The sequence below is a fragment of the Perca fluviatilis genome, chromosome 6 (genome assembly GCF_010015445.1).
Source record: "Perca fluviatilis chromosome 6, GENO_Pfluv_1.0, whole genome shotgun sequence".
Classification (NCBI taxonomy): Eukaryota; Metazoa; Chordata; class Actinopteri; order Perciformes; family Percidae; genus Perca; species Perca fluviatilis.
The window spans coordinates 6005913-6018503 of NC_053117.1; the positions used below are offsets into that span (position 1 = coordinate 6005913).

A 12591-nucleotide genomic window follows, 5' to 3' on the forward strand; every position below is an offset into this window, starting at 1 on the left:
GATTTCCTTACTTACCACGCAGTCTCTTGGGTTGGATGGATGATAGATACTGTATACACACCACCACCTTGTCAACCCACCCTCTTCTCCTCCTCCTCCTCCTCGGACCCACGGGGAGACCAGGCCTCAAGCTCTAAAGTGCACCCTGGCATTGTCCCGACCGCCTCCCCCCTGCCCCTGGGTAAATTGAGATGCCAGGAATAATTGATGATGATGTAGGCCATGGTATCTGTCTGGGCAGGGCAGCAGAGACACTTTCTCCCACCTCCCGCTGAGGGGTTACCGTCCTGCCACCTCCATTTGCACTAATTGGTTTCAACTCTCACTGCTGCTCTACAACTGAGACTCACCCTGTTCACGTATGTCATTAAGTGCTTAAGTATTTCATCTAGCTCATTAGTGAATTAGATACACTGATAAGCATCCTCCACTCTAAATCCCAAATATTGTATGTCTCATTTAGTATCATTTGAGCGCAGTATGTCTAGGAGGTGAGATTGTAATTTAAGTGGGGTTAACATGCACATTAAAATTGATGTGCTGCACCCCAGTAATACACCAAATACTATGAGATGGCATAATGACTGGGGGAGTGTCCTTCATGAAGGCTGTTTAAGCAAAATGTTAACATTTACTTTCCCAAATATATACTGGTGTATATGTGAGGTATTTCCCTCTCTGCTTTTTAAAGTTAAACGATTGCTATCCTTAATCTTTTGGGGCTTTTTTTTGTTGCTTGCAGATTATTTCGGTTTCTAACCCAATGTGCTCTACGTGCCATGCACCTTCTCCCACTGAGCCACCTGTACTCCTTATTGTTTCATTTCAGAGTGCAGGGGGACCGGCTGACTCTAATCCGCGGCCACAGAAGAGGTTTAAAACACTCTGGTTTCATCTAATCTTCAAACTCAGACCTAGCCGAGCTTGAAACCAGCTTTCTCCATGATAGGAATGGACAAATAAAGGTCTCTCCCAGCACTCCCATGAAAGGGGTCTGTGTGCTCTGTGGATTAAGGCCCTGTGTTTTCTCTGTCTCTCTTTCTCCATTAGACTGAAAAGGATGAAAATAATAAAGACCCTCCTGTTCTTGCAGTATTGTAAGGCTTTTGCAAGTTCTATAGTTAGGCTATCACTCAGTGTGTATGTTTTTTAGGTAGTCAGAGTGTTTAGAATCCCACAGTGGTGGGAGAAGTATTCAGATCCTTTACTTAAGTAAAGTTGTGAAGTGAAAGTGAAAATTAGATTAGATTCAACTTTATTGGCATTGTGCAGAGAACAAGTACAAAGACAACAAAATGCAGTTTGCGTCCAACCAGAAGTGCAAAAAGAGCAGAAAAGTGCAATGTGATATACAAGGTATAGACAGACAAAATGGTACTTAAGTAAAAGTATGTAAGTATCATCAGGAAAATGCGCTTAAAGTAATACAATTTAAATACTCAGTGCAGAAAAATCCTCACATTTATGAGACTGGAAATGATCAAAACAGTTCTGTCAATCAACCAAGTCTTTAATCGGCTAATCATTTTGTCTATTGTTGGGTAGGCTAATTTATATAAAACATCGTATTTTATAAACTACATGTGTTTTGTGAGCAAAAATCTTAATTTTTAAAGTAACTAGAAACTAAACCTGCCAGATTAATGTAGTGTAGTAAAACTTACAGTAGAAAGTGGCATGCAAGTAGCCTACCTCAAATTTGTACTCACGTAGCCTGTAGGCTACTTATTAGTTACATTCCACCACTGGAATCCTAATATGGAAGGAGGATTTGAAAGAGCATATATCTTAGGTTTTAGTATTCTTCTATTCTCTTACATTGAAATAAAATGTTTCATGGACAATCTAACAACAACAGGGTGCTCTTCTGCTCTTTTTTTAATTTACTGTTTATCCTGTACACCTCATCAGAAAAAATACGACGACGATCGTGGAGTCAATCGTGGAGAGACTGAAGACAAAACACTGAACAGAGAGAGAGAGAGAGAGAGAGAGAGAGAGAGAGAGAGAGAGAGAGAGAGAGAGAGGCTGCTTTCCTGATGTCTGGAACCAGGGGCTTATCAATCCCCCCAATCCACAAAAATGGAAATAAATCAGACCCTAATAACTACAGAAGGATCTGTGTCAACAGCAACCTGGGGAAAATATTCTGTGGTATGCTAAATTCAAGGATACTAACCTTTATTCAAGAAAAAAAAACATACTTAGTAAATGCCAAATTGGCTTTCTTCCAAGTTACAGAACCTCCGATCATATATACACCTTACATACTTTAATTGACAAACATGTCCACCAAAAACAGGGAGGGAAAATATTTGCTTGTTGTTTCATCTACTTTAAAAAAGCCTTTGACTCCATTTGGCATGAAGGACTTTTCTTCAAAATCCTTCAAAGTGGAATAGGTGGCAAGGTATATGACCTTATCAAATGTATGTACAAGCACAATCAATGTGCTGTGAAAATTAATATTTAAAGAACAGAATATTTTACTCAAGGACACGGTGTGAAGCAAGGATGCTGTATAAGTCCTGCATTATTCAACCTGTACATAAATGAACTCACAGACCAGTTGGACCGATCAGAGGCTCCAGGCCTCACACTCTGAGACACAGAGATTAAATACCTGCTTTATGCAGATGACCTTATTTTGTTGTCTCCAACCAGAGATGGTCTTCAACATAACCTGTCCATCCTGGAACAATATACTGGGCATTGGAGGTCAATTTCAAGAAAACTCAAATTATGATCTTTCAAAAAAAGGCCAGATGTCTTGAAACCAAATACCATTTTACTTTGAATAACACCCAAATTAAACACACACAAAATTATACCTACCTTGGTCTGACCTTATCTGCATCAGGAAATTTCAATAAAGACATTCAATACATTCACTTAAAGAAAAAGCACGCAGTGCAATGTATGCATTAAAAACCAAGCTGTTCAACATTAACATTCCAATTAGAATCTGGACTAAAATATTTGATAGTGTAATTGTACCGATAGCACTATATGCATAGATATATATCTATGACTATATGGAACTGAAATTTGGGGCCCACTCAGTAGATTGGAGCATGACTCCTGGGACAAGCACCCGATAGAGACCCTACACACAGAATTCTGTAGAAGAATTCTAAACGTTCAAAGGAAAATCCCAAATAACGCCTGTCGAGCAGAACTGGGATGTTTCCCATTATTGCTAAATCTACAGAAACGAGCTATTACATTTTGGACACATCTTAATTTAAGCCAAAAAGACACTTTTTCATTTTAAAGCACTAAAACACCCAAGAGCTGAATCCTGAAAACAGTGCCCTCAGTCAGCTGATGGTGAAGCTAACTAACCCGGCTCCCATCAGTACTGGTTCAAAACAACACAGAACAAAACCGATTATGAATCATTCAAAAGATCAATATTTAGAACATTGGAAAAGTCAAACAAAAACACAAAGTAGACTAAATTGTTATTTGACTCTTAACAGAGAATATAAATTGGCTGAGTATCTGCACACTGTCAGAGATCTGAAGCAGAGACGGATCCTGACTAAATACAGGCTCAGTGACCACCGACTGGCTCTAGAGACAGGAAGACTCAGGCAGACAGGTCAGAGAGAGAGCGAGAGAGAGACAGGCTCAGTGACCACCAACTGGCAGACATGGCTGCCCAGAGAGGAGCGTATATGTGCTCACTGCTCAACAGGGGAGATAGAAACAGAGATACACTTCCTCCTCCACTGTGAAAAATTGTCTTCACTAAGAGACTTACACTTTGGAAAAATAGCCTACAAAATAACAAATTTCCCAATGTTAACATCAGAAGAGAAGCTAGTAGTTCTCATAGGAGAAGGGACAGCAGCTCCACTGGCAGCTAAATATGGATCTGAGGGACTCCCCACTATAAGATCCCAATATTACACATTGGTTTAGAATTGTACAGTCATTATATTGTACAAAACTGTTAAGTATTACATTGTGTTATGTAATTGTTTTGTAATATAGTATGTTCTATAACTATCAGTGCAGTATAGAATGAGAATATGTGACACCTACTGTATTTATTTATATATTTGATATGTACTATTATATTTTATGTAAACTGCTTTGGCAACAACATGTTTTCTTTGTTCAGGCCAATAAAGCAAATTGAATTGAGAGCGAGAGAGAGAGAGAGAGAGAGAGAGAGAGAGAGAGAGAGAGAGAGAGAGAGAGAGAGAGAGAGAGAGAGAGAGGGGAAAGAGATATTCTTTTTTTTATATATATATATTATTGTTTCAACGTACCCTTTGAGGGACATGCACAGAATTTGTTTAGTATCTGCATTTATATCATAATTATCTTGTTTACTTGTATTATTATATCAAATGTATTTACTCCTTGTTGTTCATATGTATGTTTGTTCTTACACTTTGGCAACACAGATGTATTTTTTGTCATGCCAATAAAGCAACATGAAATTGAAAATTGAGAGAGATAGAGATAGAGAGAGAGTGAGAGTGAGAGTGAGAGAGAGAGAGGGAGAGGGAGAGAGAGAGAGAGAGAGAGAGAGAGAGAGAGAGAGAGAGCGCGGGCGCGGGCTGAGTTTTCGACACAGGCACTTTCTTGGGCAGCTCATCTGCTCTAAATAGAGGTCCTTCAACTCCGGCGCATGTTTTGTATCCCTTCCTCGCAAAGCTGGCTGACAAGTGCCAAAACACCGGCGTGTCACTGAAATGGTATTTCTTCAAGTTTTGTTAAAGCCTTTTTTTTTTTTTGACTATAGTGACCCTACTTTACCAAGCGATAACGCCTACCATGTAATAACAAAGGCATATGTATTGTGTGTAGCTGCTGTGGTAGGTAGTTGCTAGCTTGTTGCTAACCTTGTAAACATGAGATTATCCGTTTAAGCTAAGCATGTAGATATGGATCATAGTCTTACCTTTTTCTGTTTTCATCAAAGTATTTTAGTTAACGCTATAGCTTCAGAATGATAACTAATAAACATTGTTGTGAGCATAAAGCAGCACCGTCTGGTAGAGTCGCGTTGAGACACTAGTACATGGATAAAATAAGTCAAAAAACAACAGCTGTGAAACAAGACCAGTAAAATAACACTTTTAGGATAAATGCTTACATTGTAACTCTTGTAACTGACTCTAATGTTACACTTTTAGTCATCTTCCAGCAGAGTATACTTCCTCATACAAGTTCAGCTGCAAATATTCTTTCTCTCACCATTACTAAAGTCAGGGAGGTGCATGTATGTGCCAATGACCAAGCAACCGAAACTTCCTAATTTTTGAATGAAGTTTGGTGTGACTGTTCGTAGACAAGCTCATGAAATGTCTTCAACTACCTGTAACCTAATTTTTTTTTTTGAAGCTTTTTTTTGGGGCGTTTCTGCCTTTATTAGAGAGGAAAGCTGAGATATGAAAAGGGAGAGAGAGGGGAAAGACATGCAGGAAAACCGTCACAGGTCGGACTCAAACCCTGGACCTTCTGCGTCGAGTGATAAACCTCCTCTGCGTATGTGCGCCCGCTCTACCAACTGAAAGTTGGTAGTTAAAGTGATGGTTCGGAGTAATTTAACCCTAGGGTCCTTTGCACCATGACCTCGAGCCAAACACCCCCCCAGAAGCTTTTTTCACCTGGGTCTAACATTGGGAGAGTTAGCGTAGAGTAGCGTTATCAGCTGAATAGCTTAGCGCAGGGGCTAATGGACCCACGTTTGTATCTCTTAAATGACCCCACTAATAATGCCCGAAATGATACCAAACGTCTACACTAGTATATATAGGTTATGTACTCATAAAACGATGGATTGGAAGGTTTGTAAGTACACCAGAAGTTTATGTAAATAACACTTGCCTGCTGGCTTCTGCTCTCTGCTGCTGTTGTTGTTGCTGCTGTAAGCCGAGTGCTTAGGGACGTCTACAAATTACAACACCGAAAAGAGATGCAACAAAAATATTTTTTTATTTAACTTTTTTTTTTAAGTAAGTGCTGTAGTATAACTAGCAGGAGACAAGTAATAATTGAGGTAAGTTTGGAGACATTACCTTATTTAATCATTAAATTAATAAATATTTTTGTTGTATCTCTTTTTGGTGTAGTAATTTGTAGACGGCCCTAAGCACTCGTCCAACTGGAGGTAGCAACAGAGAGCAGAAGAGAGCAGGCAAGTGTTCATAAACTTCTGGTGTACTTACAAACTTTCCAATCCATTGTTTTATGAGTACATAACCTATATGTACTAGTTTAGACGTTTGGTATCATTTTGGGCATTATTAGTGGGGTAACTTACGAGATACAAACGTGGGTCCATTAGCCCCTGCGCTAAGCTATTCAGCTGATAACGCTACACTACGTTAACTCTCCCAATGTTCGACCCAGGTGAAAAAAGCTTCTGGGGGCATGTTTGGCTCGAGGTCATGGTGCAAAGGACCCTAGGGTGAAATTACTCCGAACCATCACTTTAACTTGCACTCATTTGTTAATGAAGAAGGCTGGCCCACATGTCCTCTGATTGTCAAGTGTATTTTTAAGCAGGTCCGAGTTCAGATGCAGATTTAAAAGTTCTAAATCTTTTCTATTATGATTTATATTAATTTGTATTATGTCATGTATCATGTTCAAACAGCCAATTTAAAGCATTATGCATCTTCGGGTGCTGAGTGCTTTTTTACCGTAGTTGTGAGACTGATCATGGAGCTCCTATATCCAGCTCACAATATCTCCCATGATAATGTACAACTTGGAGTTGTACTAGTTTTTGTTCAGCTTTTAAAATTTGGTAGAGGAGTTCTGGCTGAACTCTGGAAACTGTGTTCACCATGTACAAATAGTTAGCGCTCTGTTAAACTTTTTACCGTCTATTGATTAGTCTTCATGCAGTCACTCATCACACCCCTGAAGATGTAACACTGGGGGATGTGCTGTTTGACGAAGTGTAACATCTTGTTGTTTCTGTGTTTGATCTCCCTTGCATAATGGCTTATTGAGATTATGGCACCATAAACATTTACTTGTTTTCATATCTTTGCTGTATGGACAGCAAAATCCCTATTGATCCAAGGCTCATCACGTCCCTAACGTGTGGAGATGTAGGATGACACTTGTCTGTCGACCCTCTTGTGTCCCTTTATCCTCTAGTGTCCAGGTAAATGACCTCGGGGAGGAAATGAGTGATAATGCAAACAGATAAGGCTCCGGGTACCTGTTGACCACAGTCAGGACCTCCTAAAACAGGACCCTCTAACACACAGTGCTCCATCAGTGCCTGCCTCAGTGACAGCCACAAGGCATTGAGCCCTTATCTGCAGTGGCCTCTGCTTAGCATTCACGCCATTCACGCAAACAATGCCACCTCTTCCCACTCATTGGATCTGTGACTGACAGTGGGTGTTGGTGCACTTGTGTCTGACTTCAGCTTCTATCTGATGCTGGGCTGTTTATCCAGTCCAGATAACCCCACCAAGACACAATAAAGGGCGTGTGTCTTCCTCGCCACTTCCCATGTTGTTTGTCTAACTGGACTTTTATAATGGACCCCGCTCTCTATTTGCCACGTTGGTTTCCTCCTCAGAAGGATCTGTATTAGTTGGGGGGGAGGGTTAGGGTTAGGGCAGAAAGGCTGACTAATGATCATAGCGCCAGCTCACCACCCACCCGCTGACCAGCCAGCGAGGGGGAAGCGCCCCCTTGGCCAGATGGTGAAAAGCAGGCAAACGGACGATAAAGACCATTGCCTGCGATAAACAACAGAATGACTTCTAGCTCAGGTATGATGTAGCAGAAATGGACGGATTTGAGGTCATTGTTTTTTTTGTTTTTTTTTAAAGCTAGTTGGCAAAGATGTTACAGAAAAGAAATACTGTCGGTTCTAAAGTTGGCATTTCAATGCAAGGCCTATCTAGAATGTGCAGCTTTTTGAGTTATGTGTAATCTACTTCAGTTTTCATCACGCAGCTCAGATCTCATATTTGATGAGGCTGATATCAGCGGGGGATCTTGGGATCCCATGCCTCCATAATGGCTCCTGTGAAGCTGGGGGCACATTATAAAGCTTCTATAATAAACTCCTGTGATCAGTATATCCCCTCCCGCTCTGCTCTTATTTATGAATGGCAGAATTTGACAAGGGGGCAGCTCAGGTGGGTAGCTGCCGATCACATGATACCAGCACTAAAGCGCCAAGGGAGGAATGTGGACAGGACCTCCCCCTCACCTCTAGTAAAAAAAAAAACTTTGATGCCCCATATCATAACGAATACCCTCTCTGTCCCCTCCCTCCTCTCATATGTGCAGGGGAACGGGTGCTGCAGTCGGGGCAGCGGGGTGGGGTGGGGGGTGCATAGATAGTGGCTGCGTTTGATCTGAAGGTCGCCAGCCCCTTGCTGGCGTTGAGAGATCTTTGGCGGACGAGGCTGGCTCTTATTTAATAACATGAAGGGGAAGCGGACCTTTCTCTCATAATTAGGCCTAATTACCCAGTAGGTGTGGACAGACGGCCCCAAGAAGAGACAAACTGCCTTTATCCATGGACTTAGAGTCAGATTACCCCCGAGCTGTCTTATCTGTTACAGGGCCAGCAGGAGCCTCAGTCCTCCTCTCCTGCCTCTTCCCACTGGGTCCCCATATCCAGCTCAGGTATATTAATCAGTCAGTCTGATTTATTATGCCCTGTCCAACACACACACACACACGCATACACGCTTAATTAGGCCTAGCTAGTCACTGAGATTTTTTTTTCCTGTGGACATGTTTAATAAGACAGTTCACTGACCTATTTGTTATCTATTGCTCAATCACTTTATGAAAGCTTCTTAGGTTCATTAAAAGTGCCGGGTGCGGAGAATAGTTTGGAGATCTTAATATAACAGGTTACCTGTCCTTGAGGATCTGTGACCAGAGGATCACGTCTACCGCAGCTACTTACTGCCCCTACTCCAGCAAAGGTATCTTTGCAGTTCCTAGAGACGTCAAACATACAAGCTTGACAAGCGGCCGGCTTGATTGTTTGCTGGGCTGCCTCTCTCTGTTGGCAAGGAACAATTTAAAGGGTCCTTACAAATAGATTGGAGTGACATCCTGCCACCGTCTTGTTTGTTTACATTATCTGTCTCTCCCTTCCTGAGCTGCCTGCATGTTTGTATTTGGGTTTGTGGGGGGGGGGACTCACTTGCGGCCGCCACAACGGACCCATTGTTGCGGGCAATTTAGACACTGGAAATGCTGACGCCTGGAAAACAGAAGGGACAGTCCACCGGGGAAGTGGCGGCAGGGGAAAGTGGCCATTATACTCCTCATTTAGATATACGTTTGGTTATTTAGTCCTCAAGTGACATGTCCATCACTGTCCCCAACTGTTGTCTGTGATTGACAGGTAGCTGTGATTGCCATTGGAAAGTCTTACAGCCACTGGCCTTGAGACAATGAAAACAGTCAACTAACAGACAGTTTCAGGCTGCTGTGTCCGTGACTCATTGCTCTGTGAAGGCCTGCTGCAAGAGGACAATAAGGGACGCTTAATCCACCTGTTATCAGGGTGAGCCCCTTCCTGTCACACACTCGCACAGGCACAGGACTCTGGCTCAGGAATGCAGCCATACCCATAAATTCAGGGCTTAACTGAAAGACCCTCACAAAACCACTGTTGACGGTTTTTGCCATTTTTTCCATACCACACAAAAACAAGTTTGTACAGTTGTTGGCCAAAGGGTTTCATGCTGGTTTAGCTCATAGTTATGAGTGATACCTAGGGTTGGGTACCGAAACCCGGTTCCACCGGTAGGGATCGGATTAGAACGCAAATTTCGGTTCCTCATTTCAGTTCCGCTTAATGTGTCGACTGAAATATTTTCCCTCTGTTGCTCCGAAACGGACGTAAAAATATCACACTTACACTTTTTCAGTTTTTCAAGAACCGGTTTAGGAAGCGGAATCGTTTTAAAAGTACCGGTTCGGCATCGGAATTGTAAAAATCCAAACGATACCCAACCCTAGTAATACCTAGTTAAATGTAAATATTGTATGCAAATAGCTATATGCTTTACCATTGGTTATTTTACAGATTTGGATGGATGTTAGTGCTATCTCTTCTGTAGTGAGCATTGGAAAAAATGCTCCATTTTGCAAGCATGCAGCGTGGTAACTGATAGTAAAGCTGATGCGATGACTGTCTCCTCTTCGGTTGATCCGACTGCAGCGTTGTGTCCTTAATTAGGCAGGCTGGTCAGGGGTCTCTGTCTCACCGCTTCACAGATTCACATGGACAATTTAACCACTAACCTCCTGAAATGAGTTGCTCCTGAATGCCTCAGGCTCCAGTTTCAGAGTCCACTGATTGCAGGGAGCAAGGGTTATGATAAGTAAAAGTGGAGGAGGGGTTGGAGGATGGGGGGGTGGTCGTGGTGGTGGTGAGGTTGTGTTCATTAACTCGGATGACATAAAACATATAGGCTAGTTATTTATTTTATATTGTGCTAGAATAGTTTTTACCCGCTTTCTTGCTAGAGTTAGACGAGAAGATCATTTAATTTACTGATCCAAATTACTAATAATTATTTTTACTCATTGTGTAATTAGCTATGTTGTGAAAGCACCAACAGTCAACCCTACATTATGGTTGCAATATCGATATTGAGGCATTTGGTAAAATAATATTGTTATATAGGGCTGCACGATATGAGGAAAAGATGTAATTATGGTTATTTTGACTTATATTGCGAAATATGATTAACGATATTGGAGGGAATGATCATTTTTGTATCATTATTCTCATTTTGATTGAAGAATATTAAAATAAAAAAAATGTAATGATTATATTGTGATTTTTGTGAGAAAAAATATTGACCCCTCCCCCCCTGCGATTTAGGTATTGCCCTAGTCCATATTTCGATAAAAATTGCGATAAATTGTGCAGCCCTATTGTTATATTTCATTTTCTCCATAGCCTCTCCAGCCCCATGTCTAGGGTTGGGCATTGTTTTGATTTTAACAATTCCAATTCTAACTTTCAATTCCGGTTGTTATTGATTCTCGAATCCGATTCTTTGAGGGGTAGAGTTGAAACAGGTCAGATGCTTATTTCACAGATAAGAGGATAACAGGACATTTTTATTCTTATTTAATGTTGATTTACAGTTTTACCGGGCTTTTTCAACGTAAAAAAAAGCCACACTTTAGAGCGCCGCTTACTGTGCTCCATGGCTGCAACACAACAAGCGCGTGGAAGAACCAAGGGGGTAAGCGAGCATCCGGAAAGCGTACCTCCTATGGGGAGATTCTAGGCTAACAAGCCATCACCTTCCGCTAGCATCCCGTTGACTCCCATTCATTTTGGCGGCACTTTGACAGCGAATAACTTTACATCAGAAGCGTTTAAAGACTCTATTTGTCCATTGTTTATTTCTAAAGAAACACAACATTGTATAAAAGGCTCCATTACCTTGTACCTCACGTTATGGCTCCGTAGCAGACGTTTTTGTAAAATTAGGCTAACGATTGTGTCATAACCACGCGACTTTCTGTGACTTTCTTTCTGTCTGTCAATAAAAAGCGATTCCATCAGAATCCTTTGGTTCTCAATGCCCAATCCTACCTATGTCAAAGTATTCCTTTAATTGTAATTCCTTCGGTGTATTATTGTGCACTACTTTACTTTAGATTTTTAGTATTGTGGTGAGGCTGACTTTGGTCTATTTAGAAAAGTCATATTAGACTTGGCGAACATGTATTTGCAGATAACCAGGTGGAAAAATAATGTCCGCATAGGCGAGGGAGGAATTAACTTAGCAGCCTCAGGGGTGGTAGCCAGTCAAACCCGAAAGACTTTTTTTTTATTTTGTTATTTTAAATATTAAAATTAGTATCAGGTAATTGTTGATTTGTATATGAGTGTTTTTTTTTTGTGAAAGCCATTGTTTTCCATAACTCTGAGAAGTAGGCATGTGTTATCTTGAATTTAAGAACTTTTTTTTTTTGTGTGTGGGTATAAAAATGGTCTTATTTAAATACACTGAATGTTGGCATTAACAGGTTAGAGACACCTGTGATTCTAAACACGATGAGCCGTTTAGAAACTGGATGTATAGATGGATATTATCTATCTGAAGCCAATCGCTAAGTGTCACTCACACGTGATTGCGCTGCAATTTTAATGTTGACGCATCATTTCCTAGCAGCATACCTGCGGTTGGTTGGGTTTCCTCAACAGCCCAGCCTACAAACGACATAAAAGCCTGAGCTGTTGCTTCTGCCTCTGGGACAACGGCTGTTGATCACAAGACGAGTGAGAAGCCAAAAAAGCTCTGTCTGTTTACTGTAATTAGGCTGTCAGAGGTTGTGATTTATGACGTATTGAGTAAGAGAGGTGTTATCAGGTAGACTAGAAGGAGGAAGATGGAGTGAGAGAGCCACGGGGTTTGTAGCTACTAACAATGGAGAAAATACAGACAGTGCATTAAACACAACTGTCTGCTGTGTGGAAGAGAAAGGCTCCAAGGCAAAAATGGAGCTATTTTCTGACAGTCTCTGCTCAGTGTTAAAACCAAATGGGATAATTAGATTTCTGATCATTGAATTGACTTTCATCTTATTGCATCCCTCTGA

The 12591-nt window shown here is 41.2% G+C and overlaps 1 protein-coding gene across 2 annotated transcripts in view; it reads left to right on the forward strand.

Moving 5' to 3' along the window:
* Positions 1-4605: 4605 nt before the first annotated feature.
* gnb1l (guanine nucleotide binding protein (G protein), beta polypeptide 1-like) overlaps positions 4606-12591 on the forward strand; it is a 31147-nt gene continuing 23161 nt past the window's right edge. The window contains exon 1 of one of the 2 annotated variants that reach the window (XM_039804197.1): positions 4606-4712. The gene's annotated coding sequence lies outside the window, so the exon portion shown is untranslated. Of the gene's footprint in view, positions 4713-8608; positions 8629-12591 lie in introns of those variants that run through there. The other variant, XM_039804198.1, reaches the window with a different exon arrangement.